The sequence below is a fragment of the Lissotriton vulgaris genome, chromosome 6 (assembly GCF_964263255.1).
Source record: "Lissotriton vulgaris chromosome 6, aLisVul1.2, whole genome shotgun sequence".
In the NCBI taxonomy this organism is placed as follows: Eukaryota; Metazoa; Chordata; class Amphibia; order Caudata; family Salamandridae; genus Lissotriton; species Lissotriton vulgaris.
In genome coordinates, this window is record NC_141694.1 from 349,870,053 (window position 1) to 349,884,024 (window position 13,972).

A 13,972-nucleotide genomic window follows, 5' to 3' on the forward strand; every position below is an offset into this window, starting at 1 on the left:
TGGGGGTCCCCCTCGCAAAAGAAAAAACGACAAGCCCGACCACGAGGCTCACGTTCCTGGGCATAGAATTGGATTCTATAGCAGGAACGGCCAGGCTGCCTCCAGACAAAGTAAAGGAATTTCGCGAGGAAGTATCGAAGCTACGGGGTCGGAAGAAAGCCACCCTGAGGGAGATCCAAGGAGTGATAGGTAGACTTAACTTCGCGGCTCGGGTAATCCCGCCCGCCAGGGTATTTTCGAGGCGCCTAACAGGGCTAACGGCCGGCGTCACCCACAAACACCACCACATCAGATTGAGCGCAGGCGTGAAACAGGACCTGCAGGTGTGGGACGAGTTCCTACAAGATTTCAATGGGGTGCGGATTTGGAGAGTGGGGTGGGTAACGGCCGAATAGATAGCTCTTTACACGGACGCGGCCGGAAGCCTGGGTTTCGGCGCGGTCCTGGGAAACAGTTGGTGCGCCAGCCAGTGGCCGGAGGAGTGGCATGCGCAGGGGCTCACTAGGAACATCACGTTTCTCGAGCTGTTCCCGATAATTGTAGCACTGACCATCTGGAGAGGAAAAATAAAAAACCTGAAACTCAAGCTGTGGTCATATAACATGGGAGTAGTGCAGGCCATTAACAGAGGCGCAGCAAGATGCCCGGACATGCTGAGGCTAATGCGGCGGTTAATTAAATTACAGTTGGAAGGGAATCTGGAGCTGAAGGCCCGCCACGTGCCAGGGTCAGAGAACTCGGCAGCAGATGCACTTTCCCGGTCCCAAATGAAGCGGTTCAGAGAACTGGTGCCCGTTGCGGACAGGGAGATGACCCCCTTTCCACCATCCCTCTGGGACCTGGGGGAGTAGACTTATCCTGGCTAATAGGGCAATCACTTACCGCGGAGGCAAACAGAAGATACAGGACATACGCAAACACGGTAATGAGAGTTGGGGGTCTAAAATCGCGGGAAGACAGGGCGAAAATTCGCACAGCAGTGGAGAAATTCGTACAATGGGCATTTAAGTCGAAGAAAACGAGATCGTGGGCCCAGGCGCATTTGTCCGCCATCGCCCATTTTGCCAGGCTTTATACAGGCAAGGACCCCACTACCTCGGCCTATTTAAAGACGGCCCTAAAAGGCTGGAGAAGGGTTGAAGGCAAAAAGAAGGACAACAGGCGTCCCATCGATTTCGCCAAGCTGGGGCAGCTCCTGGGAGCCCTCACAGGCTTAATATCAGACAAATATGAGCTGCTACTATTTAGGGCGGCATTCACCACGGCTTTCATCGGAGCATTCCGAATCAGCGAATTAGTAGCCCCCAGCAAGTCGGGCCCAGCGCAGCAATGCCTGCAGGCAAGAGACATTAAACCAATGGCGAAGGCAGTGGAATTAACGCTGAGACAGTCCAAAACAGACAGGGCAAGGAGGGGGACGACGATACGTCGCCATTGTATCCCAGAGGCTGGGCTCTGCGCGGTATGCTGGCTATTTAGGTACATGGGGGCACGACCAGCTGGTGAGGGCCCCCTCTGTATACATAAGGATGGAAGGAACCTGAGTAAGTTCCAGTTTACAGCCATAATGCGCCAAGGCCTTGGTAAAGCTGGGTATCGCGCGGCATCGTTTGCCTCTCACTCATTCAGGATCGGCGCAGCGACCTCGGCAGCGCAGCATGGCATGCCAGAGGACAGGATCCAGGAGGTGGGCAGATGGCGCTCCAGGGCGTACAATTCGTACATACGCCCTCACCTCGTATAAAAAAAAAAAAAAAAAGAAGAGAAAGCCCCGAGGGGGGAGAGGGGGAGGTAGTCACTTTGGGATGCCGCACGGCAGGGTGATAGCCCCCTCGTAAGTACACACGGTGCGCAGAAGGCCACCTAACAGAATGCTTTCTCTCGACAGGGGGACGCCCGCGGCTGGTCTGGGTGGTGGGACATTCATTCGTGTCCCGAATGGAGTCTTGGTGGCGGCAAGGGGGTCACAGCATAAGCAGGACCAAATCGACGTACATCCGCTGGATAGGGCAGCCGGGTATGAGATGGGAGCAGCTACTGCCGACGCTGGACGGCCTCATGGCAGATTCGGCCTGGCTGCCCGACGTCCTGATCATCCACCTTGGGGGCAACGACCTGACCCGGCTAGGGCGAAAAGCAGTCGGGCAGGCCATCCAAAAAGACTTCACCAAGACAGCAGCGTGGCTGGGACCCACAACGATAGTCTGGTCCGAAATGATCAGCAGGAAGCATTGGAGAGGTGCCGATTCCAACAAGGCCGTCGATAACGCAAGGAGGAAATTAAATGTCGCAATGCACAAGTTTTGCCTCGCCAATGGCCTGCAATCAATCTGGCACGGCCTCATCCACCCGGGCCGCCCGGAACTCTACGGGCAAGACGGGGTGCACCTCTCCGAAAAGGGGATGAAGGTGTTCTGGGATAACTTGTGTGGTGCAATGACACTCGCAGGTTGCAACTAAAAAAAAAAATATATATATATATATATATAAATAAATATGGAGAAAGGTGGGAGCCACGAACCAGGTGCAGGGGGGAGCCGCAGTGACACGTGAGCCTCCCTGCGGCGTGGCGGAAATCATACACTGGTTGGCTAAGAAAACACACCGGCGGGCGGTGTGTAAGAGGATGGCCACTCACTTTTGAATGCCGCACGGCAGGGTGACGTGGCGGCATAAAAGAGGGGAGTAACAGGAGGAGACGGCACTCGCGGCCCAGACCCGGCCGGACGGCAGGGCGCAAATGGTAGCGAGCTGGGGACCTAACTCCCGACAGGAAAGCTCCCCTCCGCAACACGCAAAAGGCGTGGGCAACCAACCACTGGAGCACCAATAGACTGGCAACAAACTGGTTTGTGTACAAGCCCCATTTTCGAACTAAGGAGGGCACAAAAAGACTGACACCTGTTGTCACACGATGGTGTCATAATGTGTAATATGCCAATTATGATTGATGAGTAATGTTCGCAAAATGGAAAGATTGCTTGAAACCAGTTTGTGTTATTAATATGTCTTTGGTTATTAATAAACTGCGGCCAACAATGACCATTACTAATACCAGTTATTGTTGGCTGACATTATTTCCCACCATTGGCAACAGCAGATTGCGGGGGTCGGTAAGTATGTATGTTTGGGTCTCTGCAGAATAGGCACATGCAAGGGTTATTGCAGAGGCCGCGCACCCTCCCGTAAGGGTTGGGGAGGCTTGAAGGCCGGCGCCATAACCCTCGTGGTGCCACCAGCGGGGGTAAACTGGTTCTGGGCGCCTTGATGCGCCCAGGAACCAGCGGAAGCGGGGTGCGCACCAGCCACCCGACCGGAAGTGACCTGTTGACCTGAGCGCCCCCAAAGGGCGCCCAATGGTCAATCTGGCTTTATTTGAACCCCCCAATCAGGGGGACTCACCTGAGGCCTGCATGGAGGGCTCAATAGGATTTAAGCGACGCCGCCCTCCCAGCAGAAGCACAACGCATTCGAGGAGCTGGGAGAATGGCGCGACAGCAACAACGACTGAAGCCCACCCACCCACACCTAAGGAACAGCAAAAGTCGCAGTGCTGGATAAGGGAAGGGGCGTTAGCGGAAATCATACACTGGTTGGCTAAGAAAACACACCGGCGGGCGGTGTGTAAGAGGATGGCCACTCACTTTTGAATGCTGCACGGCAGGGTGACGTGGCGGCATAAAGGAGGGGAGTAACAGGAGGAGATGGCACTCGCGGGCCAGACCCGGCCGGACTGCAGGGCGCAAATGGTAGCGAGCTGGGGACCTAACTCCCGACAGGAAAGCTCCCCTCCGCAACACGCAGAAGGCGTGGGCAACCAACCACTGGAGCACCAATAGACTGGCAACAAACTGGTTTGTGTACAAGCCCCATTTTCAAACTAAGGAGGGCACAAAAAGACTGACACCTGTTATCACAAGATGGTGTCATAATGTGTAATATGCCAATTATGATTGATGAGTACTGTTCGCAAAATGGAAAGATTGCTTGAAACCAGTTTGTGTTATTAATATGTCTTTGGTTATTAATAAACTGCGGCCAACAACGACCATTACTAATACCAGTTATTGTTGGCTGACATTATTTCCCACCATTGGCAACAGCAGAATGCGGGGGTCGGTAAGTATGTATGTTTGGGTCTCCGCAGAATAGGCACATGCGAGGGTTATGCTGCCACCCTCCGAACACGGTGCACCTCCCCGGTATCGCCGACATGAAAATAAAAAGATAAAAACAGCCATAAATATATGCTACCCTATGCCATTGTATTGTTAACCCCCCAAATTATTTACTACACTATTGTTGCATAACTGCAGCTTGTCGCAGGCTACGTCAATGGTACTCCCCCCCCATCGGCGGCATTTTTCAAAGGTATATTGGCTGGTGCGCGAGCCGCTATTACCTCTGCCACCCACCTACGAGCGCTGCCCCGCCTCTTGCAGAGCCCACGTTATCCCGCAAATGTATTTAATAGTATTGCCCATGCCCCTAGCATATGGGGCGGCCTCCTAAACTGATAGAGTTCCACCTTAAATTTTTGCTAACTGTTGCGCGCCACCATACCGTCACTCAGAAAAAGAGGGCGCATCCCCCGAATAATGCGGCAGCCTCCATATCTATCTACTCTACCGCCACGCTTACCGCATTTCATTACTGTGATTCTGGGCGTGATGCTAACTCAGGAAACCTGCATCGGCCTCAATGTTAATCTTATTTCTTTTTTCAGCAAGACTTATCACATTTTCATTTTAGCAAATGTGTGTTTACCAATATGCTTAACCATATGTCACCTTTGATGAACAAAACCTTTGTTATGTGACGGAGCTTGCAGCGCTGTAGCACTGCAAGCCTCACCTTCTCTCTTAAGAGCGGATACGTCGCACCTTTACCCACTCTAAATCCCCTCTATGAAGCTGAAAGATAATACGTAATTAGTTTAAAACAATTGAAAACGCCGATAATTACCCATGAACTGAGCTTCCTCCACTCCAAACTATGCAGCAGGCCCCCTCACCTGGATAGCCCAGCTGCACAACTCGCTACCGACAAAAAGGGTTTCAGCCTCGAGCCCAGTGTGTTATTTCTTTTTTCAAATGTTTTTATGGATTTCAGTGGCATTCAAACAAAATACATTAAACAGCATGTTTCCAAGTTACATATATCATTACATTTTCTACAGGGTTCATCATCAGATATACATCAATTAATCCCTTCTCGGTCTGCTTTTCTAAGCAATTCTAACTCCACCAATCGCCACGATACACATTCCATTTAGACAATTTTCTATCCCATTTTTTTGGGGCAACCCCTGGCTACAAAGAGCTCTGACTCCGCCAACATGCATCTATCTGATTCTTGCGCCCATTAAGGATGTGGAAGGTGGATTGGCCACCCCCATCGCCTTCGCCAATTCCTGCTTAATCAGTGTGTAGCCTAGTGTTGCTAGCTGTTGTTCAATGGCATTGAGGTCAGTTGCGGCCCTGATGTTCAGTAAGCCCAATTGTGTTGTCAGGACCACCTCCTTTCCCAATGCTGTCTTCATGTGATAGGTGGCTTCTTCCCAAAAGTGGCGTATAGCTGAGCAACTCCAGATAATGTGGCAGAAGGTGGCCATTTTTTTGGCAGCCCCTCAATAAAAGGTTGTCAGGTCTAGTTCCTAATTAGGACAACATTTCCCCAGTCATATATGATCAGTGGAGAATCCTGTGCTGTATGAGCCTAAATCGGAGTGTGATAGCTGCTTCCCTAGGGGACATAAGAGCCAGTTGCCAGTCCTCGTCATCAATCGGCCCCAGGTCTCCCTGCCACTGCTCCCTAAGTTTACTGAAAGTATTTAGCAGTTTATTGCTTAGTTTTTTTATATGTCAAAGGTATGGCTTTGGTGTGTAATGGCCCAGCAAGCAAGCGATCTTCCAGTGGCAACGATTCTGGTATGTTCGCAAAGTTTAAAAAGGCCGCTTGTAATGTATGTCGTATTTGCAGTTACCTGAATACCTCCCCCTGCGTCAGTTGATGCTATCTCTGGAGTTCCCCAAACGTAAGTATCAAACCATTTTTAACCAAAACTCTTACTGCTGAAATACCAATCATGTCCCACTTGTCGAACCCAGGTTTGTAGCACAACATGCCAAGTTTTTAGGCAAAGCAAAATAAGAACACGGGACTCAATTCGGACTGATCTGAATAATGTATAAAAAGCACAGGAGAGCCAACATTTTGAAGAGGGCAGCATGTCCTACTAGGGAGAGAGGCAAGGACCTCCAGTGTTTCACATCCCTTCGTAGCCTAGCAGCTGGGAGCCAGGTTGGAATTATAAAAAAAGAACCTGGTCTGATGTGACAAAGACTCCCAGATACTTGAAGCCTTCCTCTGCCACTGATATCTTACAGTTTGGTGGAAGTCGAGGTAGCTGGTCCTGGAGCACAAATAGCATTGACATGCTCCAATTTATCGCATATCAAGAGTATTTCCCGAAATGTGTGAATATGTTGAGCACTGCGTGTATGGATTTGTAGGGGAAGGCAAGGTATAATCGTATGTCGTCGGCATACAAGGATATTATTTGGTCTTCCAATTCCTCCGCCCACCACATCCCTCGCACTATCACATCTCGACGCACCCACGCCACCAGGGGCTCCAGTAAGAGGGAGGCTATCAGTGGGAACAGAGGACACCCCTGTCTAAGACCCCTTCTCATCATGAACGCACGGGACGTGTAATTGTTAACTCTCACTTGTCCCTGTATATCGTTATATAATAATTTAACCCATCCTATTAACTTGGGGCCTAATTCCATCTTTTCAAGGACTGCAAATAATTATGGCCATTCGAATCTAATGCCATAGAGGCATCCAAAGACAACACCACTGCATTCTCCTCTGTAGATTCCCTACGCAACATCACATTGTGTAGATCACGTGTGTTAAGGGCCATATTTCTCCTTGGCATTAAACCGATTGATCAGGGTGTACCAGGGAAGAAATGACTGCCACAAGTCGATTGGCAAGGATATTCACTAGGACTTTAGCTTCTGCATTTATCAGCAAAATAGGCCTGTATGAGCCACAGCTATCTGCCGGTTTCCCAGACTTGCGGAAAACTACAATTGTAGCCAAACATTGATCCGCCGGCAGCTGTCCCTGCTTGTAGCTTTCTTCATACATAGCACGCAGATGTGGCACTATCTGGGAGGCCATGACCTTTAGAAACACAATGGAAGTTCCATTTGGCCCCATCGCTTTCCCGGAATTAAACTGACCTATGGCCTTACGAATCTCCTCATCTGACAGGTCTTTATCAAGGGTGTTTCTGTCTAACTCAGAGAGGATCGGCACATCGCTATCGAGAAGGAACTGTCGCGAGTCTTTCGCCGTGTACATGGTAGAAGGGGTTTACATCTTCTCTAGGTGATCCGCGAATGCCCCTGCTATGTCCCTGGGGTGGGTAATTATCTCACCTCCTGGTAGTGTCAGATTGGGCACCCATCTCACCCCTGCTCCAGTCTCTCCAACCACACCAGGGTTTTGCCCACCCTGTCTCCCAATTCGTATATTCTGTGTTGAGGGCTGCAATACTTGGCCAGCATATGTTTCCAGGTCTAAATTCAATACTCATCTTGTTTTAGTGTAAGTCTAGGGTGGGTGTCTTTTGAGGGATTGTTTGCGTGATCCTCTTCTACCGGGACTAGTAACCCGTGCTTCTTTTGAATGTACCCGGTTTTTTAAGGACAAGGCTTGTCCCTTAAAACAGCTTTGTATGCCTCCCATATGGTTTGTGCGGTGTCGACCGAGCCCAGATTTTCACTGAAGTAATTCCCTGTTTGCAAGCAGAGTTCTTCCTTTATGTCAGGTATGGTTAGGAGCCACTGGTTAAGGACAAAGGTGGTGGTGGCTGCCTCTCCCAATGTGTAAATTCAATCCCAACTGGGGAGAGATCCGGTATACCCCTAGGCAGGACTTGGGGATGCCTAAAGGTCCCCATTGAGGCTGTGTGTGTTAAAAAGTTATTGATACGAGATAGACTTTTTTGTGCATTAGAGAAAAACGTGATTGATGTGTCTGTTGGTTGGAGCGCTCAGCCTACATCATTCAGCCACATTGCCGTAGTAAATTCTGACATATGCCCATTTGACTTCGCACCTGGCCATGGTGGGTGTCTATCAGTTGTATCATCCATTGTCATATTATAGTCTTCACCCATAATTAAGGAACCTACCGGGAGTCCTGTCAATATGTTACCGAGGTCTGCCAGTGATGTCTTACATAATGCTGGTGACAGGTAAACTGAGATTACGTTAAGTGCTCTCCCCTCCGACTGAGCCTCAACCACTGCATATCGTCCCCCCGGGTCTGCCCACATCTTATGCACAATAAGGGGAGTACTCCTTCTTCCCATGATACCAGTCCCCCTCGAGCCCATAGTGTAGTCCGCATGCACTAGGAGTTTATAGCCCGATCTAGTGAGGGCCTTGCTTTTCTGACCGACCAAATGTGTTTCTTGCAGTAATACTGTCTCTTCAGATACTGTTGTACTATCCCCCTCTTAATGTTGTCGCCCATCCCGTTAACATTCCTGGTCAGGACTGAAAGTGTTCAGTCTCTTTCCCCCCCATCACATTCCATGCTAAAATTCGCAACACAGTAGATAATTGTGAACGGATAATAGTACTATAGTATCTGACTCTTCTGAGTAATTCTCTTCTTCAAGTGGACCCTAGTGCGTAGCAACATCAAACCACCACATTTCAAATCAACAAAATAGTTGGAAATTGAACACCCCTCATCCCACCACCCTTTACCCACCCTCCCTGCCCCCCCTGCCCGTGGATTCAAAACTACCCACACCCCAACTATGCAGAGTGCCTCTCTCCCCCCCAAAATGCTGAAAAAGCGTGGGCGTATTCAATCCTCATCCCCGCTGTTTTCATATTACATTTTGCCTTTTACTGTCCAAACTTTGTTCGGGCCACTAAAGTCCCGAATGGACCATCTTCGTTACGACTCGCTCGAGTTATTAAGCAGACCTCAAGCACTCCCAAAGTCAGCCACAAGAATATTATAGTCTAAGGAGCCTTATCTCATCCCCCCATACTTGCGCTTCTGTTGATCTACTGGCGATCCTTCTGCTCCTTTGAGTCTATTCCTGCTCTGTCGTCTTCTCACCTCGCTCAGCTGAGCCACCTCCGGATGCCTCAGTGGAATTACCTCTCTGTTGTCCGGGTCTGCCAGGGGGGGGTCTTTCTCTGGCTCCCCACCTTTCGCCACCCCTCCATCCAGTCCCACGCTTCCTCCAGCAATGCGAAGAACCATGTTTTCCCATCAGACTCCACTCTCAGCTTCGCTGGGAAAAGCATTGCATATTTTATTTCACAATCTCAAAGTTTTTTTTACATTGCTTGAAAGCTGCGACACTGGGCGTGAACTTTAGCCGTGAAATCCGGAAAGAATGTAATTTCACTATTGTCAATCTTTAGCGGGGGCCTGGACCTTGCCATCTGCAGTATGATATCTCTGTCTCAGTAGTTAAAAACCCAGGCTATGAGGGGTCTCATGGGACCCCAGGTTTTGCCCTACCTCCCGGTACTCTATGTGCTCTCTCGATCGAGAAGTACCTGGACAAGGTCTTGGGTTGTAGGTGTGTAGTTATTAGTTCCTCTATGTATAGATCAGCTGCTGGCCCTTCGGATCTCACCGGAATGCCCAAAATACGTATATTGTTGTGATATGCACTACCTTCATAATCGTTGAGCTGCTGTGCCATTCTCTCCTGCTTTTTCTGCAAATCATCCACCTGTGTTTGGAGCTGGGAGGTATCGGTTTGCAGTGCCGTAGAGACTATTTTAAGTTCCTTTACCCTCTTGTCCATTTTATGAAAGTCTGCCCTGGTGAGGGAAACCTCCACTGTAACTGAGTCCAGTGAGGTGCGCACCTCATTTATAGCCGCCATTACATCGTGCAACGTTGGCTTCAACCCCTGCTTAGGGGCAGTCTGTGTCTCAACTTTTTCCATTTGGCGTGATCTCCTGCTTTATTCCAGGAAAATTTGGGCAGTTTATTCTGTGCATTGGTCGTACGTCCTCTGCCCATTGCCATGTGTGCACTGTAACGTCGGGGTCAATGAAAAAGTCCGGGATGGACCCGAGAAAATTCCCGCCGCCTACCCAGCGAGTATAGTGAGCTCACCGTCGGTCTGTCGGGTTTCCCTCGGGACTGCCTTCCTGATGTCCCCTAAATAGATCTGCGTTTTGTCTGATGACTATCATTGTGCGTAACCTCTCTTTACCCACAGAAGGTCTGGGGACTGCTCTCTAGTTGCCCGTTCCTATCACTTCTTTGATGGGCCAGGCGGCGTGCCCCAGTCTCTGCTCCCACAACTTCAGTTTCGTCTGCCACTGTCTTGTGTACGGGTGGATCTTCCTTTCCTTTGAAGATTGTTGGCACCTCCATGGAGGCAGAGGCCAAAGTAAATTGATCCTGTTTGTGAATATGGGCACTACTGCTTGCGGTGAGGTCGGTACTCTCACATATGCGCCCCCCAGGACCCTCAGCCTTGCAGCGCCTTGTGACCGTATCTGGAGGCGTCTCAGCCTCTGTTAGCCCTAATATGCTGATGTATCTGCTTTTGCCCATTCAGAGGTACTTGCCCGCATGTGTAGTCGCAGCCAATACACTCTTTTTTACACCGCGACCCCCTCTCACAGCTGGATGTTCCTTTAGGTGAGTTACCTCTGATCTATATGCCTATTCCACCCAATCTGCAATTAGTTATAGGCAGTGTGCCCTCTGCGTGTAATAGCGCCGACTGCATAACTGGCTGTTCCCGAACTGGTGTCCCCTGGTGGTGTAAGGCCCCTTCTCTGTCCTCTATCGCCCTTACTTCCATTCGTTTGCGAACAATTCTGCTCTGGGCCTAGCAGGCCCTCCAACCCTGGGGCTTGATTAATGAGATTCTCTGCTGCACACCCCCAACCTCACCTCCAGGTAACAGCGGCCAAACGCTGGGCCTCACACCCTGTGTGGAGCCAACTGCTGCTTCTTGCTACATCCTCCCGCTACTCCGGGTTGGCCCTGGTGCCTCCAGGACCGCCTATGCTTTCCCGCCGCAGCCTCCATACACTGCAAGGTCCCGGGTTCAGCCGGGTCTTGCCCGGGCCCAGCAGGCCTGCCATTCCGGGGCCACAGTTTGGGGTTGTAGCTACTGGACGCTCACCTCACTGGCTCCGGACGGCTGCCTACTCACTTCCGAGCATCCACACAATATTGGCCTAGCCCTTCATCCCCGTGGGCTTACGTACTGCACATCAGCTGGTCGCTTTAAGATATCTGCTCCGCCACTCTCACGGGCTTCGATTGCCAGCAACAGATATTGAAAATCCGCCGTTACAGAGCTGCCATCTTCTTCTCCAGGCTCAAAGTCTCACTGCTAGGGCTCGGTGTTCACTCTGTGCTTCTCCCCAGGTTGGACACGTCTTATGGCACATTTATAGCCGGTGTTCCAGTTTGGATGGCTCAGTATAACAGAGGATATTTAGTGGGGATGAGGGAGCTCACTCAGGCAGCAACCATACTCCTTGTCTGCTAGCCACTCCCTGTGTCCAGTGTTTTTATCCTTTTTTCTGGAGGGGCCACCTTGCGCATCCTAATGACCCGCTAGGTGCCTCCCTGAGTCCTCAAATTTCCTAGCGACCCCTCCTACTCCCCATGCTTGCCTCTCGCATGAAAATGCCACTAAAGGCGCCTGCCCCCTAGGAGTGGGGGGCACCTATCATCAGAGCACTGAACAGAGAAATCTCCCAAACCATTAAAATAACATATAGTAAGAATCCCTTAAATATGAACCAAAATAATCACAAGAGAGAGTTTGTGGTCTAAGATAGTCCTTCAGACGTCGTGCGTGTATGCTGATGGCATATATCTCCCTAAAAGTGAACAAAATTACCCTGGTGTTAGGGTGTCTGAGATGAGCTATGTTAAAACCCAGGTTAAAAGCTTGTGTTATATTATGAATCTGTATGGTAAAATATCCTTAACCTCTTTCTTGAAGCTGTTCCTGAATTGGTTCCCCTGACCATACTGAGAGAGAGAGAGTTCCATATTCTCCAGAGAAAGTGAGGGCATACATCTTTTTTTCTGAACATTAGTAATTCCAGCAAGAGGTATTTGGCCCTTCTGAGGAAGAGGCCTCCTTCTGAGATCTTGAGCTTGTTTTTTTAATTACTTCGGTGTATCATTGTGCAGGCTTTTTGCGTCAAACATGCTATCTTTATACAGATCCTTACTTGAATTGGCAGCCAAATGAAAGACTTTGGAACAGTTCTGATGTGATTGAAGGATCTAATTCCTGTTATTTGTCTCACCACTGCATTCAGGGTCACTTTGAGTGGTGCACGCTTGATTTTGGTAAACCTGTTAGGGTTGCACTCCGATATTCCAGGTTGGATATGACTAGGGTTTGGATTGCAATCTTGAAGCCCGATCATGGGGTGAAGGACTTCCCTTCTTGAGGATGTTGAGTTGAAGAAAAACATTGTAAATGGAAGCTCTGATATGTGCTTACATGTTAAGATGTTGGTCCAGGGTTATCCCAAGAGACTTTGTTGCTTCTATGGGTAAGAGTGTGCATTGAAGGCGACCAGTAGTTATGTAGCTATTGGGTGGGGAGAAAAGTACGAATTCAGTTTTCGGGGCATTTAGTTAGAGGTGGTTTTGTAACAACCTGACTGGGTTTTCATAAGAGTGTCATTGAGTCCGGTGATATCTTCCATGGAGGAAATCTTAAAGTACAGCTGAGTGCCATCTCTCAAATGTGGTATGCCAGGTTTGCTTAATGAAGATCTCTGTCAAATGTTCCATGTAATTGTTGAAAAGTGAGAGGGAGATGGTGGAACTTTGAAGAACTTCATTATCGTCAGGGGAAGTTTTAGATATGTATCGTTCTAGTATGATTCATTGTGAGAAGTTTATGCAAAAAATGTGGACCATTTTAGCACTTTTTCAGAGAGCTCCATTCTTAGAGAGTAATTCTAAGAGGAAGTCAGGTAAACGGTGTCAAATACCGATGACAGGTTAAGTAAGATGAGAAGGCAAGGGTTTTTCTGGTCCAGTATGTTAAGAGTGTCATCCATGATGCTTAGGATGTCAGATTTAGTGCTGTGACCTTGTCTGAAACCAGACTAGAACTTGTCTTATTAGGTTGCACTGCTTGATGTCTTGATATAATTGTTAGGGACACATTTCTGCAACAGTTTTGTGAAGAAGGGGATGTTTGACACCAGGCTGAAGTTATTTAGATCTGTCATATTGACTCCTATTTTGTTCAAGATAGGAGCCTCTTGTCCCTTCTTCAAACATTCTGCCATGGTTCCTTGAGTTAGTGATGTGCTTACTATTTTCATCTAGAATGGGGAGACCAAATTAATGATGTCTTTTATTACTGTTAAGGCCACTGGATCATTGAAATGCAATGTTGGTTTAATATATGCTAGGATCTTGCTGATCTCATCTTCAGTGATCTTCTTGAACTCACTCCATTTGGCCCCATTCTTGATCTCAGGGGAGTGCAGTTGGGTCTGGGGTTCATCCATTATTTTGGGTTTCAATTGATCATGGAGTTTGTGGATGGTCTTGTCTTGTAAACGTTGTTGTCTGAAGCAATATTACTTTTTTTAAATTTTCAGTATGTTTTCTTCTAAAAGGTTGTGAAGCAAAGTTTTCCTGGGAGTTCTTCTTGATCAATGTGGGATTACAGGACCCTGGTTGTTACTTTACATTTTCAAAACATTTTCCAGGCCTAGTATTGGTTCTGCCTTGCTGATTTCCAAAACAAGGATGGGGCCCTGATCCCAGGACTTTAGAATTCTTTTGGATCAAGGAACTTGCCAAGAAGAAGAGCTGGAGAAGCAGTAAGGAGGAACCACTTTGCTGTGTTGGCCTGCAGTGGCTGCTTCTGTTTTGGGCAGAGGAAGGACTGGACT